The sequence below is a fragment of the Lipophrys pholis genome (assembly GCF_963383615.2).
Source record: "Lipophrys pholis genome assembly, chromosome: 15".
NCBI lineage: Eukaryota > Metazoa > Chordata > Actinopteri > Blenniiformes > Blenniidae > Lipophrys > Lipophrys pholis.
Genome location: NC_137642.1, coordinates 20,578,514 through 20,594,588, shown reverse-complemented (window position 1 = coordinate 20,594,588; position 16,075 = coordinate 20,578,514). Strand labels below are relative to the sequence as shown.

The window sequence follows — 16,075 nt, the reverse complement described above, 5'->3', positions numbered from 1 at the left end:
GAGCATCTCTCAGTTTACTGTGCAGAGTTTAACACTGACCACACACACACACACACACACACACACACACACACACACACACACACACACACACACACACACACACACACACACACACACACACACACACACACACACACACACACACACACACACACACACACACACACACACACACACACACACACACACACGTTATATTATAATGGCAGAGAGCCAGAAAGTAAAAACTTAATCTGCTAAATGGTATTCAGCCATCATTCTGTGTATACTCCTACTTACTATTATTTACTTTGTTGCTCGCCTTTCTTTCATTCCGACTGCGTTTGCCTACGTTCTCCCAACACTAATGAGGACACTGTCCTTTGAATTTTCAACTGAGTTTAGTGCAGATTCTTCGCACATTGTTAATTTGTACCTCTCACTGAGGGAGACTAGAAAATCTGCATTTTGCTGTGTCATCTATACCATCAGCTTTAAAAAGCACTGAAAAAATGACTTCTCTACAGTTTGTTTTGAAGTCCATGAGTCTGTTATATTTACATAATGTATGTATAGAATGGAGAAAATAATCGCCAGTGCTAAGATGATAAGGGAAATAGGTAAGACACAGACTGACTTTATCAAACTATACAAGCAGGATGTCTCTGATCACTCACCGCGATGAACCTTGGAGCTGCTGGTCTACAGCAGCAGAAGATCACCCCGGGTGTCACTCTTGTCAGGTAAGAAGAGAAAACTGAAGCTCGAGTTCTCACAAGCTCATCGAAACCAAACAATAGGGGTCTCGGTGTCTGCTGTCACATTCAGGACCTGATTACACCGCAACGCGCCAAGTAAAAAAGCATCGTTTTTGTGTTTTTGTTTCAGAAAGGTTTTGCGTCTACACGGTCAGTTTCCCTGGAAATGGCAGAAATGCTGGAATTGATGGCGCTGTTGGTTTTTTTTTGTAATGAAACCACACACACACACATACAATTTTGTTTTTAGTGGTTACGAGCACCGTTGTCATGTAAACTGAAAACCAAAACTCAATGAAAGTTTTCTTTTCCCACTTGAAAACCTCAGACTGTAGGGTGACAGTCTGGATGGAACGACGTGAAACCAAGGATCCATGTGGATGAGATTTTTCTTAAAAACGCTGCAGCCTCCTTAAGTATTGTTGCTGAGCATGTCCATCGCCACAGTGTATCGCCTTTTGATGGATACTTCCAGCACATGAACGCACCACGTCAGAAAGCTCAACTTGTCCCTGACATCTGTTGTACAGCATGACGATGAGTTCACTTGTCTCAGAAAGCTTCCATAGCCACTGGATTTCAGTCCAGGAGAACACCTGCGGTGTGCTGTAGGAGAAGATTCACATCATGGATGATCAACTGAATAATCTACACTAAATGTGCAATGCTGGCACTGTGGAGAGTTGTTGCTCCATTTCTTTTATTCCATATTCAGAGTGCTGGATAGAGAAGCCTGATCGGTCACTCTTCTCCAAAGTCCTGTGGCGGCATGTTTCACGCCACTGCATCCTGCCACTGCATCCTGCTCCGGGAATTAAGATATTAGCTTTGCATGCAGCTGCTCAGCCATGTGGGCTCACGCCGTGAAGCTCCCGGCTCAAACTTTTAGTGTTTACATAAATGCCAGAGTAGTTTTCAAACGGCATTTATTGAATCAGTGGAGCATTGGTAGCTTTTACCTCAGTGCTGGGTGACCTCGCTCCGGCGCTTTGTGTTGCTTCGGCTTCTAAACGCTTCCACTCGCCAACATGCAGGAGGAAAGAAATTAATTTGTGCGTCTTGTTGCTGACCTATGGTGAATTTCAATGAGCCCTTCACGCTAATGTTTGTATGGGCAGCCTGCACGGGGCGCAACTTGACCTCATTCTGACAGAATGAAACACCTAATTTCCATGATTAACAGCTGAAGACCGACACTTTAGTTGATATAGCGTGCCTCATAGTGACAACCCACAACCTTTACATACTCTATTCTCATATAATATAATCTTACATAGTCCAGCTGTGTTATTACATACCATTAATCATTTCTTAATGCCTCTGAAAACATAATTCACTCCGCAGAGTGCTGGTGCCAAGGTTTACTCCCACTGCCATTAGATTCAATTGCTACTGTACGCCAGGTGTCCTTCAGAGGGACTCGACGCTCTGGCCCGTTGGTTTCTCATACGAAGCACTGCCTTACTGGTTTCATGAATGTCTGAGGCATATGCTGTGAAGGGCCTGACTAAGAGAGTGTTACTCTGTAGGGCATAATCTCTCCTCAGTGACGGATGAAGCACAATATTAAAGGGTAGTAATGAACTCTCCATTGCCTATTTTGAGCCTAGTTCCAGGCGCTCCCCTACAGGCCTGTCAGTCTCACCCTGCTCCACTAGTTTCTCTCCAGAGGTGAATTTATAACTCTGGATTCAGGTAAAAGGTTCCGGCCTCAAAGCGCTGTTCATCTTGAAGTTGCCTCACATGGAGCTTATTATTGTGTTCTGACCTCTGGGCACCCCGAGTCCAGGTGAAGTTTTAATGAATCTGAAACAGAAAGCGCCCCTTGGGTTTAATTAAACCAAGCAAAAAGAATTACCTGCATGAAAATACAGACGCCGGACTCATGCTGGTGACATTCAGAAACATTTTCCTCTCTCCCCGCCCAAATCGAATGCTTTCTGGTCGAGATAATGAATCTTTTTTTTTTTTAATTGCGAATTCTCCAGTGCCCCGTGAAATCATTATCCAGTGACCCTCTGAATTAACATCCTCCACTCATGCAGCGACGACTGGGTAGAAAAGGTAGGAGTTATCGCCGCCTGCATCATCTCAGTGGAATATATAATTATTCTCCGCAGTAGAGGGGTCACACCAGCACACGGGCCACATCGAGTTTCAGGGGATTGTTTGCGTCTTGTTGCTTCATGGTTTCACGAACGAGTCCGGGCTGCACACGGTTTGCATCTTCTCCCTTGATAGTTCATCACAAAGCAAACGCAGAGAGAGACAGACAAGCACCATCGGAGTGTCAACAATTAACCTCTAAGAAGTGTTTTTTTATTTTACTGTTTGCGGGAGAAAAACATACTCGGGAACAACATTCACCTTGAAATACTGTCCTCAAAAGGGCGAGCACTACCCACCATCATGTGGGTCAACAAACAAGCAAAAACACTCATCTGCAACCATCCAAACTGTTTACACATTCAGAGATGTGAATTTGTGGGACAAAAGATAAACCTTTGGGATTTATTTTGCAAAGAAGGGAATGGAAAAGAGCTGAAACTCCAGAATGAGTGGGTCCAAGCATATCAAAGCATGTCCACCATTGTTGTTGTGTAAACATAGCATCAGATTGCTCCAAAAATAAATTAAAAATGCATTTAGGAAGTTATAGAGTATTGCATATTGTCACAGAAATAACTTTTAGTTCACGCGCAAATGCATTCGCTCTTATAACTGCAATCACAATCCATATATTAAAATGGCTGCTTATTTACTATGTGCTTCAGTTGGTAAGTCTCTCTCAGTCTGTGTGTGAATTTGGCTGCTTCTATTTATGGATTTCCGAGAGTCCTCTGGCGACTTGATCCACAAACGCAACTTGGAGTCTGGGGCCAATTAAATGGTATTTAAACCATTTATGGCAAGCATATAGATATTTTGGTTTACTAAAGGGAATGTAAAGGTTGAACAATTTACATTTATGCTGTATTCTTTAAAAGTACCCATACAAAAGTCTAAAATTTAGCTGTATTGTCAAAATTGGAGTGGATTTATTTTTTTTAATTGAAAAAACTAAAAATATCCATATCTTAAGATTTCAGGGGACGTACATACAAAAACTAGCCTGAAAGAAATCCACAATGTGATCAAATTAAGATGAATTTTCTTCAAACATTCTTTTCAAAAAAACTGTATTTTGTTGAAGTGTGTTGCCCACTTAGTACATGCAAGGTGTAGTTTTACGGTCATCGGGGAACTAACGTCAAGGAAGAAAAAGGCATCATTTATGTTATATACAGAATAAGATAAGTATTTTTTTAAAGAACTTTTCAATTGAAATATTCATTGGTAAATTATTTCTGAGTTATTCCAAACTCACTTCCAAAATAAGAGAACTTTTTGTGAGCTAATTTGAATGCATCTCTCTCACAGTCCACTGCTAGTACATTCAGGGGCCAACAGTGTGCCGCAGCCCACACTTTGGAAATCACTTCACTACACAAGCCCACAATGAAGAAGAAATTGAATGAACTCGTGAGAAAACAGAACAAATTTGCTTTCATTGTCTCGCATGTCTGTGAAATCTGACCAGTTTTCACCGCCAGTGCCCGATGATCCCATGAGTACAAATCATTGAATTATTAATCAGTTGCCGTTGAGTTATTGCTAGTTTTGCTGCCTGCATTGCCTCATTAGGGAGACTTAAAAACCTTTGAGAAGATTTCAGGGAGTAACTGAAGACTGCTTTAGAGTGGCGGGGGTGTGTCAGTGTGTTGTTCATTGGTGGATCGTGTCTGTGTGGCTGCTCGGCTCCTGGTCGACCCTGTAGACGTTGTTACCTCCAGGAAACAACAAACTTATAAGCTACTCTGCTTTTTTAACACGGATAAAAGATTTTATCTGATTCATGCTTTGGAGTTCAAAACTATTAACGATGACTGTAGCAGCCAGTAATGTCAGAAATACAATAAAGTCAATAACTTGTCAATAATGTTCTAGAGCAGTTTAAAAAAAATGTAACCGCAATCTATTGAGTGCTGATCTGTATCCATAATAAATGAATATGTCCACTATTCCCTTTTATTTCCAAATGAATTGGTCCTAATTATAGCCTATTTGTTTCAGTTATGACATTTAAGTCTCTTTTAATGAAGATTTCCCATGTCAAAATATGTTTCTCTAATGTCTTTCCTATTTGTCACTGTTGCAGAATGATACTCAACCATGTATCTGGATTTTCAGTATAAAAATACCCCCAAAAAACAATGCATCTGTACATAGACAAGATCTTTACCTACCCAGTAGTACTCGAGACCAGTTTTTAGAGCACATTTTTTAAGGCCTCAGCCCCTTAAAGTCTTGGTATTGATTTGGTCTGGGGATCCCCTTGTCTTGGTCTTGGGATGCTCTGGTCCTGTTAGGTGGTCTTGATTACAACACACATTTACCCAACTGTTGTATTCTGTCATTTGTGTTGATTACACTTTAATAATGTAGTTTAATAAAGTTACTTTGTCTACAATGGGCAATTTTAGTTCGCCATTGGCCGATCCATTGTATCCATTGTTCATGGATAAATAGTTTCCACAGTGAGTATCGGTGAGGTGAGGTGGTCTTTCTGGCGCCCCTCTGTCGACAGGTGCTCTCATCTGTGGCTTCAGGTGCCTTCGTCTTTGCCTTTAAACACATCTGTACTTCCAACACCGCCTCCCCACGAATCAATAGCTCCCACCTTCATGTTTAATGTGCATGTGTGTCTGACCACCTCAGAAAAGCTCTCTTCTGGAGAGATAAACAGGTGCAGCGCGCAGCTGGTGGTCGGAGATTACAGCCAAACGCTGTGACAGCATCTCGCCCCCGAGCCAAGCGCTGTCGTCCGGAGACGTGCGATCCAGAGGCGGAGCGTCAACTCTGGACCCGGCTCGTTGTTTTTCCCCTCCGATTGTGTTTGCTCATTAACCGCAACGCCATTCAAGTTCTGTGGTGCATGAGAAAAGAGCCGACTGTTAGCCGCGGCGCTGAATTCATTGCCACCTGGACTGGAACAGCCAGCATCACTCACGCTCTGTATGTAAATACAGGGGCTGGAAAACACAGCGGCACACTCGGAGCTGTGGTTAAACAAGTTTCTCTAAAGTTACACATCTCCAATATGAGAGAAATCTGTGGAAATGAAGGGAAATGCTGGAACATCTACAAATTGTAGGCGATGCTTTCATGTAATATCCCACGTGAAAAGTATCTTCAGAATATTTTGACTGCCTGACAGTCAAAATAAGACATAATGAAAATTGTGTTTACTAACTCTTATTGTCCAGTGCCACCAAAAGCTATTCTAACAGTTAGCATTTACCATATAAATAGGAAAAAAAATAAATGAAACAAAAAAAGTCTTACTAATCAAAATCACAAGTTAAAAAATCAAATATACCACAGTTTAATTAAAAAATAAAATAAAATTTGCCAGAGCAGTAACAACACATCATAATTACCTTGAAAAATACTTGTTTTGTTGAAAATGTTCACGGTTGTTCCACTCTTAACTGAACCTAATACAAATTACCTGAAATGTCCTTTAAAAAAAAAAAAAAAAGCTAATGTTTTGCCAAAGTGAGTCTCTTCAGACTTCCCGTATAAAAATAAAGTACATAAACATCAAAGAAATAACAATATATAGCATCATTTTCTCAAGCGTTGCAAAGCGCTAACATCATTCTTGAAACAATAAATGTGAGTGATGATATGAAAAATTATGAATTTCTAACAGAAAAGACAATTAAAAATCTATAAAAACGAATGTCAAATATTTCAGGAGTGAGAGCTGCTTTTAATGGACATTTATTTTATTTTTTTCTATTCCTACTCTTTCAAAGCTCATCGTTCGAGGTGGATTAAATCCTTAAGAAATGTAATTCATTTTTATAAAACTTCAAGAGACCTTTAAACTGTTAGCAGCATTTTCACTATAAGCCCTTCACTAAGGTCCTGTAAATGCACCGTTCCAAGAAAAGCTTCATTTTTGCATTTTTATTTCAGAAAAGTTTCACGTTTACATGACAACGTTCTGAAAACGATGTCCATTTACATGGACATGGCAGAAACACTGAAAACAATGTAGTTTCCATGTAGGGCCATGAGTCGGCGCCCTTTGTTTTTGTAATGAAACCACATAGAGAACAATACGTTATTAACTTTAACGTTTACTGTGATTGAAGACCATACAAAGTACTTCAAATGAATGTTAATTAAAATGACCAATTACTATAGTGGCGATTATGAAGCTTTTTCTGAGGCTGGAACTTGTTTATTAATCAGTATCTTTTTTTTTTTTTGGTCCGGCTGGATGAGTCATGCTGTCTTCAGGCTGGTGAATCCAGAGTGTGATCTGGTCAGCGTGCCAGAGTATCAGCCAGCTCTTTCGCCAGATGCACAGACCGTCAGCTGGACCGACGACTTGGCACCGTCATCAGACTCGCCTTTCAGCTCCCACCCTGCCAGTTAGAAAACAAAATGACCTTTATCTCTGACAAATATCCAAAGACGATCTGAATAGCAGGTGTTCCTAAATTAGAATTTAACAGCAAAAGCCTCGCGTGTGTGTGTGTGTGTGTGTGTGGACTGGGCTGGGCTGACTCGGGCTGACCATTAGCATTTTGGAGATAATGTTACAGAATTAATTAGTGACACTTTAGCGTGCATTACAGCTCTTAGAGAAACGCTCTCCGAAGGTATCGCTTTCTGCGTGTGTCTGCGGCGTGGCCTAAATCTTCCATCTCCGCCGATTTCAATCTGGGTGAAAATGTCTCCATTCACATGCAAATAGCTCACAAAACATTCGGCCTCACACCTCTCGCACCCAAAATTGTTACTTTCTTTTTTCCCCGCCTTGTACTAAACTGCTCTAATACATTGAATTGCTAATATACTCTATGAATAAATGAATAAATCCTTTTTAAAAAGTCATAATTTCACTGTGGTGACGGGCTCCTGAGGATTCCAGATAAAGTTGGTGATAAAGGGGAAGACGGCCGACAATGTGAGATCTGATTGTCTGGGAGATGCAGTGTTTTAAAATATGGAATACCTGTTTATGCTGCTGCAAAAAAGTCAGAGCAGTATTGACAGGTAAAAGTGAATCAATGCAAAATGAGTTTCTTATAGTTACAATGGCCACTTCTTACACAGCATACTTGTCTAATATTGTAAATTTTTGGGACTTATGTTGGTTTTCCTCTTCATGACACATTCTTTGACATATAGTCCAGTGCAACTTATGGTCCGATAAACACAATACTTGAGTATTTGATGTCAATGTGTTTGTTATTTGGTGGGATGAATCCCAAGCACAAAGCTCCCGAGCATTCAAGCAACATTTCCCCGGCAGAGAGTTGTTAACTTTATTTGGTCTTTTTTTTGGGGGGGGTTGTGTTTTGGGCATTTTGAATTCTACTCCATCATTTTTGACACAAAATACTGAAGAGAAATGTGATCCTACTGATGGCACAAGAAGTTTTATTTTAAGTGTAGATAAAATATGAAACAACAATCTGGACTGACTTGTACAGAAGCAAAACCCTGAAAAACGACTGGGCTGCACGACCAACGTGCGAATCCAACAGATTACAGAACTTTTCTTGTTCCCACTGATATAGGTCTGTTTATTAGCTGTTTGTATATGTATGTGTGATGTACAAATTTTGTCTCGGTTATTCATGTTTTACTGCTGGCTGCGTCACGAACTGCCTCTCAGAGAAACTAAAGTTCATCTGGACCTGGGAATCTGGAAATAGTTTGATCTTTTTACCATTTTTGTGCAGGTCTTGACTCTAATGTGTTCAGCTTTGTTTCTGTGTTGGAACTTGGTTTTTATCAAACTGAAAATAAAGGATGAAAAGTCATTTTTTATTTTTTTTGCCAAGCAGTAGTGAAGGTTACAGCTGTAGGTGACGAATGAGGACAGGTGCAGAATAAACAGGCTTTAGCTGCTTTTAGACAAGTGAGTTTTCACACTGAGACCGTTTGTATTTATCCTTGCGTTGGAGCAAATAGTGTGACCGCTGCTCAGATCTCTTCAGATCTTACTTGTAAGTATTCATGAAAAATGCAGATATGTCGTTTCAAGCAGCATGGAGGCAATGCCAGCCAACACGAGCTGCATAAGTCCGGTATTAAAACCATGAAAAATAACATCACTGAGTGAAAATGACCCAGATTCTCAACACGATTTGCAGCATTTTGAAATTGTGTTTGACAGGCGATTAGAGCTGATTAATGAGCACAAATTAAAAACTTGCTTCACACAAGCTCCATTATTGAAGGACATCAAAGGAACAACGGGTGGCAATAAAAGTGAGGACTTACGGAGTGGGATGTTGTTAGACCGTATGACGAGACTTACGATAGATATTTATATTTAGAATGAGGACAGCATGAAATGAGTGCTACTTTATTCCAATATCACCATCTCCACCCCGAGATTTCTTTTTACATATTTTAACATCATTTTCGTCATTCGAGTAATTAGATTTCATCCATTTATCATTCTGTTGTGTGAATCCTGCTTTTAATACAAAGTATCATCCACTTCAGTGAACATTTTGCATTTGATAAAAAAAAAAAAGTCATTATAGCGGCGTGGTGATGGAGGCGAGCGCAGGAACCGTTTCTCTGAAACACTCCTGTCAGCGGAGCAGGTCACATCTCCTGGAAAATTGTGTTTGATGTCATTAATAGAAAACAAATGTAATGGTGTTTCGCCACCAGTGAATTCCACTCATCAGGATACGATGGTTGTCTTCATCTGTCGCTCATTTATCTGGAACTGACACTTGATTCGTCAGGTGAATGGAGAGCGTGGCGGCTTTAAGCTTTCTGGAGAGATTTACTCTACTTCTATACACCGTCCATCCATCTATTATACAGCTCTAATGCTTTATCTGGCTATTTCATAACTTCCTGATATATTTTTTTCCAAACTAACCATAACACAGGAGTGAGAAGAAAATTATTTGTCCATAAGGGTTGAGTGTTTCATTGAGTGTCACCTAAAGTTTTAGGGTCATTTTAAAGCTCTGGCGCCGATCCCAGCTGACTGTGGCTGACGGCAGAGTCCCTCCAGCGTCTCCTCAACAACTCTGCAAAGAGAGCTGAAAGCTACTGTCTCTAAATTCAAACCTCTTTTCTCATTTTCTATTTTTTTCCTTTTTTTTTAACTCCAGCAGAAAGATGAGACTCATTTGTCTTAATAGCAGAAGAATTGTTTGGAAAAGTCTCTTTACAGGGTGTATTTACCTTCCAGCGCTGTGCAGATGGCACAGGCTGGCCTGGCTGAGAGAAAGTGGGTCTGTTCAGAGCTCAGTGCGAGCGATGGAAAAAGGGAGGGCCTGGAGCTGCACGGCAGCCTGCCCAAGGCTCATAAAAAGGGGCAGAAAGGGAGATATGAGGTTTGTTTGAAGTGATAGTGAGACTCGAAATACGATAACAGGACGCGTGGATCTAACCTGGTAAAAGGCAATTTAGTTTTTTTTTCTCCGTCTGAAATTCAGGCTTTTTTAAAAAATGTTTGTATTGAACACCTAGTTTGGGTTTTATCTCCTCGGCGGTGTCATAGTGGGAGTTTTTATTATGTGGCATGAATACCAATGGACAGCAGTGAGTGATGGCGACAATAATGTGGAGAATATCACACACAGCCGGGCTGCACAATTATAGACAAAAGCATAGTCGTGATCATTTTAAGTAGTGTTGACATCACAACCATTAGACATACATTAACACATGGGAAACATTATTTATCATCTATTTGTGAAGTAAGAAGCTGCATACATTACCAGGGTGAAATACATTTTTCTAACTATTAATCACAAGGTGGTACAAGAGTGCAGTTCTCAACTGGTCCAATTCATTAAATTCAAAAAAGACGCAGCTTAAATCCAATTGCATATCACAGGAAGCCAAAACAAAAAGACAAAATGACCACCAAATTAGGCCGGAGAGGGAAATATCCCCTTTTATGCTCAATTGTCTGGATTTTGAATTAAGAAAAAAAAAGAGTATTAAACAAGACAATGTTTTCAAGTAAAAATGCTAAATTGTTTAGGGTTTCCGTTTCCATGACAACAAAACTTTTTGTAAAGGCCCCGACTCCGTCTCCATGGAAACGGGAGAAATACAACTTTTCTGAAACACTGCTTCTGCACATACGCATCACGGTCATAGTAAATAATTCTTCTGCACATAGGCGAGTAGATGGACAATAACAACAACATTTGCCTCCAGAGAGTCATGACTCAGAGTCTATAGTCTCCTGGAACTGGGTGGTTTTATAGTTGAGAGTCACCCGGAAAAAACCATTCAACTTCATCGTCCGTCCAGATTTTTGTCCATGGACTCTCCATTGTTAATGTTTATAGCAAATTGTTGTCTGTGCACGTGTGTGTGTGTTTCCATTACAAAAACAAACATCACCAACTTGTGGCCCAACATGAAAACTACATCGTTTTCAGTGTTTCAGCCGTTTCTGTGTCAACAGACATCATATTCAAAACATTATGTAAACATGAAACCTTTCTATAGAAAACCTGAAAACGATGTATTTTTACTTAAACGTAAACGAGGCCTAAGCTTAACCTCTACTTTGATTTAATTTCAGTTTTTATGGCTTCATCTTTTCACCATCCTCTCACTTCACATCTAATCTTCAGTTTTGTTGTAAATCGTTGTTCTGGTAGAAATCCACAATGTGAAGAATACCCAAAGCTTCGTTTTGATGCTTTTTAACATTTCATTATCGAGTCGTCTTTTCCCTCCACATCCTGTCAAATGTGCCAACTCCTGTTGTCAAGTCCACCAACAGTCAGTTTGAAGAAAGTCACAGTTATCACCACGTGCAGCTTTGAAAACCCTGAAGCTGATAAGAAAAGGTCAGCGGCGCTGGGAGGACGGTCGGTGTGGCCGGCCTCGGCCTCCGTCAGTATCGTCTGACACTCGGCGAGGCAGAAGGAGCCGGTCTGATGAGCTTCACTTGTGATGAGCTGATGGAAGTGACAGAAGTAGAGGGAATCTGAACTTGGAATAGATCCAGGCGGTAGAACTAAGAGAAGCCGGCGAGTCACTGCTGGCAGACATTGCAGCTCTGTGCTGGAGGGGAAACCGTGAGCACAATGAAGTAGCTGGTGTTTTGCACGGTAATGGCTTTCCTCCTGTCACTACTCACGTAATGTGTATTTTAACACCTCATTTGACTTGGTGTTTCTTCAAACCTTTCTTTCCTTCCCTTTAAATCAAGTGCGGGGGGGGGGGGGGGGGGGGGGGGGGGATGACTTGCTGCAAAGAAATCCGCCATAGAAACTCTTTTCCATCCGTATTTGTAATTTAAACTTTCGTTTCAGAGGCTCATTTTGTTGAAAAATGTCAAAGCTTGCATCTGCACAGCTGCACAAACATCCATCTGGAGGGAAGTGATGGAGAAATACTCGTCCTATTGGCAATTTTGTAGAAATTAAAGAGTCAACAAATGAGAAAATGACGATCGGAGAGGGTTGTTTTGGGGTTGGTTTCTTTTTGGTTTTTTTGCTGTGCACTGGAGTGCTGCGTAAACCAGCCATCTGTCTGGCTGTAATGACCAAACCTGCGAGAAGAGCTTCTGTGGATGCTTCAATTTAGCAAAAACCAATATGCAATTTGCAAAAGATTATACACAAAGGTCTTCACCACACAGAAGGTGGAATATACAGTATAGTGTTTTCTCTTGTGTATTAGAGCGAGCAGTGTCAAAGTTGGTTCATTATGCTCTATTGTCGAGTCTCAAAATGATCAATCGCTTATATGTTATTATATTTATAATCTATATTTGTAGTATCTCATGTGGGGTCTTTTATATCCTGGGTGGCTGTGAGAGATGGCATTTTCTCTGCTGCTGTCAAAATTACATTTTCACATTTCATAGGAAACTCAGCTGATGTGACTTGTGATCGTAGAGTTCTATTTACAGGCAAGAATCACTTACAGCCTATGAAATGTACAAGAGTCAAAACTGCAGCAGGATTTCCTCCATTGTGCACATCAGGTACAAACTTCACCGAGGACATGGTGCTTCTTCAGTCTGTCACTGAACTGCACCAAAGTTGTCCTGCAAACGAACTGAGGCGTTGTTTTCTTCCACCAGTTTAGTTTGCGCCACGGTGAGTTTGGACACTGTGTTGGTAGGTTATTCAGTAACTGTGTAATGAGCAACCAGTCCCTCCATCCATCTTCTCTACAGCTTCATCCAGTTCAGGCCTGCAGGAGTCGCTGCCAGCGAACTGGAGGTGACGGCAGGATTCATCTCGGACAGAGCAAAAACACACACACACGCACGCACGCACGCGCGCACACACACACTCGGACAAGGTAGAGACATCAGAAAGGCCCCGAACTCCAACCTGCAACCCTCTATGCATCGAGTCCAGAATATTAACCACGACACATCCGTGCAGCCCCGAGCATTAATGTTCGCTGAAACTGCCGTTACTAAACTCCTGTTAACCAGAAACGGAATTCCAATGACAAATTCAGAGCTACTTTACAGACTAACAAGTATCTTTTTAGAAATGAGAGCCAGCATATGAGAGCCAATGTTCCTATTTTCTGTTTTTTACTGCCTTCCTCGAAGTTTGCTGCTCCAATGCCAAACTCACTTCAGCCTACGAGCCTCATGCAGCCCGACACAAACACGCTACGACAAACACGTTTCGTTATTTCCTTCAGTGTTCATTCTGAAGAAAAATAAGTCCACTTTCAGGTGCAAAACACATTGAAAAAGCACACACACACACACACACACACACACACACACACACACACACACACACACACACACACACACACACACACACACACACACACACACACACACACACACACACACACACACACACACACACACACACACACACACACACACACACACACACACACACACACACACACACACACACACACGGAGAACCCTTTTTCCTCACATTGCCACACATTTACCAGCACTACGAGGCTTTGATGTTAATGCTCCTCTGTGGGGTCGTTAGCTTTCGCCCTCTGCATCGCTGACCCATCAGTCAGTGTTTCGTTGTGTCTGCTCCACTGTCTTTCCCAGTAAAAGAAATCACAGACACATAATATCTTTTCTCTTTCCATTTGGATCCTCTGATGTTTTGATGCTGTTCTCCATGACAACTGCAGGCGTTCAGCTTGCTGCAGTACAACCAACTCCAACTTCTAACAAGCAGACGTGCAGGGCCAGCTGGAGGGCCGGGCCGGAGTCATAAGCACAGCTTTTAGCCCTGATGCAGCTCGACATTGAGTGATCGTGCAATTTCTGTCTTCTGGTGAGGGTTTCAGAGCAGTTATGTTTACACGCGCTCTGGAAGTCGGGTTATTGGGGTGGGAGGCTGGGGGGACCAAATTAAATTAAGATAGAAAAAAAAAAAAAAAAAGCAACGCACGCTTGTAAATGCAGGTGGTCTGTAATCAGATTCCACCCTGACCCCCCACCGGAGCTCCCAACCACAGCAGGCGCAGTTTAAATGTATTACAAGGATGAGTAATGATGTTCCTGCTGGCCCTGCGCTGCACTTCCTGTCTCAAAAAGAAAATCAACACAAACTTCCAGCAGACAAACAAAGCAGCAAACCATTAGAAATCCAGACGAGGCTCCACATTTCTCTTAATCCCAGGTTACTAAAGCCAGGCTCGTTGTTTACGTGAAATATTATTGTACAGTATATGTTTGTGTCGATGTTTTTCCTCCCACTCCTCAGTCCTGCAGACCAAACCCTGCCATCTTCCGGAGTCTGTGACGACGTGTTAAAGCAGAGATTCGTGGCTATTTTAAAAATGCACGTGCCATGTGTGGTATTGATTGGCACATCTATACCCTGAAGCGATCCCTGTTGTGGGGAGATTTAATACTGAGATATGACAGCGATAAAGCCTGATATCAGTGCAGCAGAATATACGGTAACTAAATGAATGAATGAACCCCCCTCAAAGACAGATAAAAACTAAACTAAACACATTTACACTGATCAGCCATAACATTAGGAACACCTACGATCATGCAGCATTTCCTCAAACTGCAAGATGATCTTTTATTTTGATGTGGATATCACATTTTTAACAAAATATCTGTCTGTTCCAGGTTATAGTTGGAACTGAAAACAGTGAATAACATCTTTGTAGCCATACTTTTTCTTTGTTTTTTTTCCGGATTGGTATTTCTTCTCAATCAGAAAACAGGATGACAAACATGTTTCTCCCTCTTTTGTTTTCGCCCAAAAAACTGAAACGACATTTTAGCTCTCGTTATGATTCGTCTACCAGGTAAACCTGTTTAAGAGTGATACAGGATAAGATATACAGTATACAGTAATCCGGGTTTTATGAAATTGTAGCTGGACAGCTTCTGGTGACTTCAACTTTCCTTATCTTGCAGTTTTTAGAGTTAATGTGTTCTTTTATTTTTGTCATTGTGCATGTTGTAAATGTCCATGCCCATGAAGCTGATCTTGCTCTACAGAAGTACTGTGATAATATGATGGAGACGATAATGACAAACTCGAGACTCTATTTTTCTGATTTCTGGTCGTTTTTCAAACACACACACACACACACACACACACACACACACACACACACACACACACACACACACACACACACACACACAATATCCAAACTTCACAAAGAAAGGTTCTCAAAACCAATTGGGAATACTCTACATGAGAGAGCAAAACACAAAACAATCTGACCTTTTCGAGACTATCTTGAGTTTTTGCCTGGAAATTAGGCACATATTCTTATTTTTGCTCTTTAGTGAACCTGACGACTGCAAACAGCCTCCCAGGCTCCTGACCTTTGTCAGCCACTTCCTGGCCAGAAAAAAAAACTAAACCCACAAACCGTGTTACTCAATAAATAATGAGGTGATTTGCTCGCCACAAACTTCTGTGTTGGAGACCAAAGTTCATTAGCGCTGCAGGGCGCGTCAGCACTTTACACGTCGGTAAAGGCGATCCGTCCCGGCGGCGGCATTAAATCAACAGCTGAGGGATGCTGAGGGCTATTTTGAAAACATGTTTTTATTCGCTCGCCAGCGTGGCCGCGTTTCTGAAGCCTGAAACTTGGCTCAGACGCCTGAGCAGTGATGCAACGCTCCTGTCCCTCGCCTCCATGTAGCCCTGTTTATTTTCTGACAAATTCGCGTCCAAATCGGATGTGCAAAGTGTCTAAATATGTATTTTTTTCTTTTCCTTGTACTAATGTGTTTACTCTGTCCCCCTCCCTCTCTCTCTCTCTCTCTGTTCTGTAAT

The 16,075-nt window shown here is 41.4% G+C and overlaps 1 protein-coding gene across 1 annotated transcript in view; it reads left to right on the top strand.

Annotated features, from left to right (window-relative positions):
• stk32c (serine/threonine kinase 32C) overlaps positions 1 to 16,075 on the top strand; it is a 101,003-nt gene that overhangs the window by 44,535 nt on the left and 40,393 nt on the right. The gene's annotated exons all lie outside the window — the stretch shown is intronic.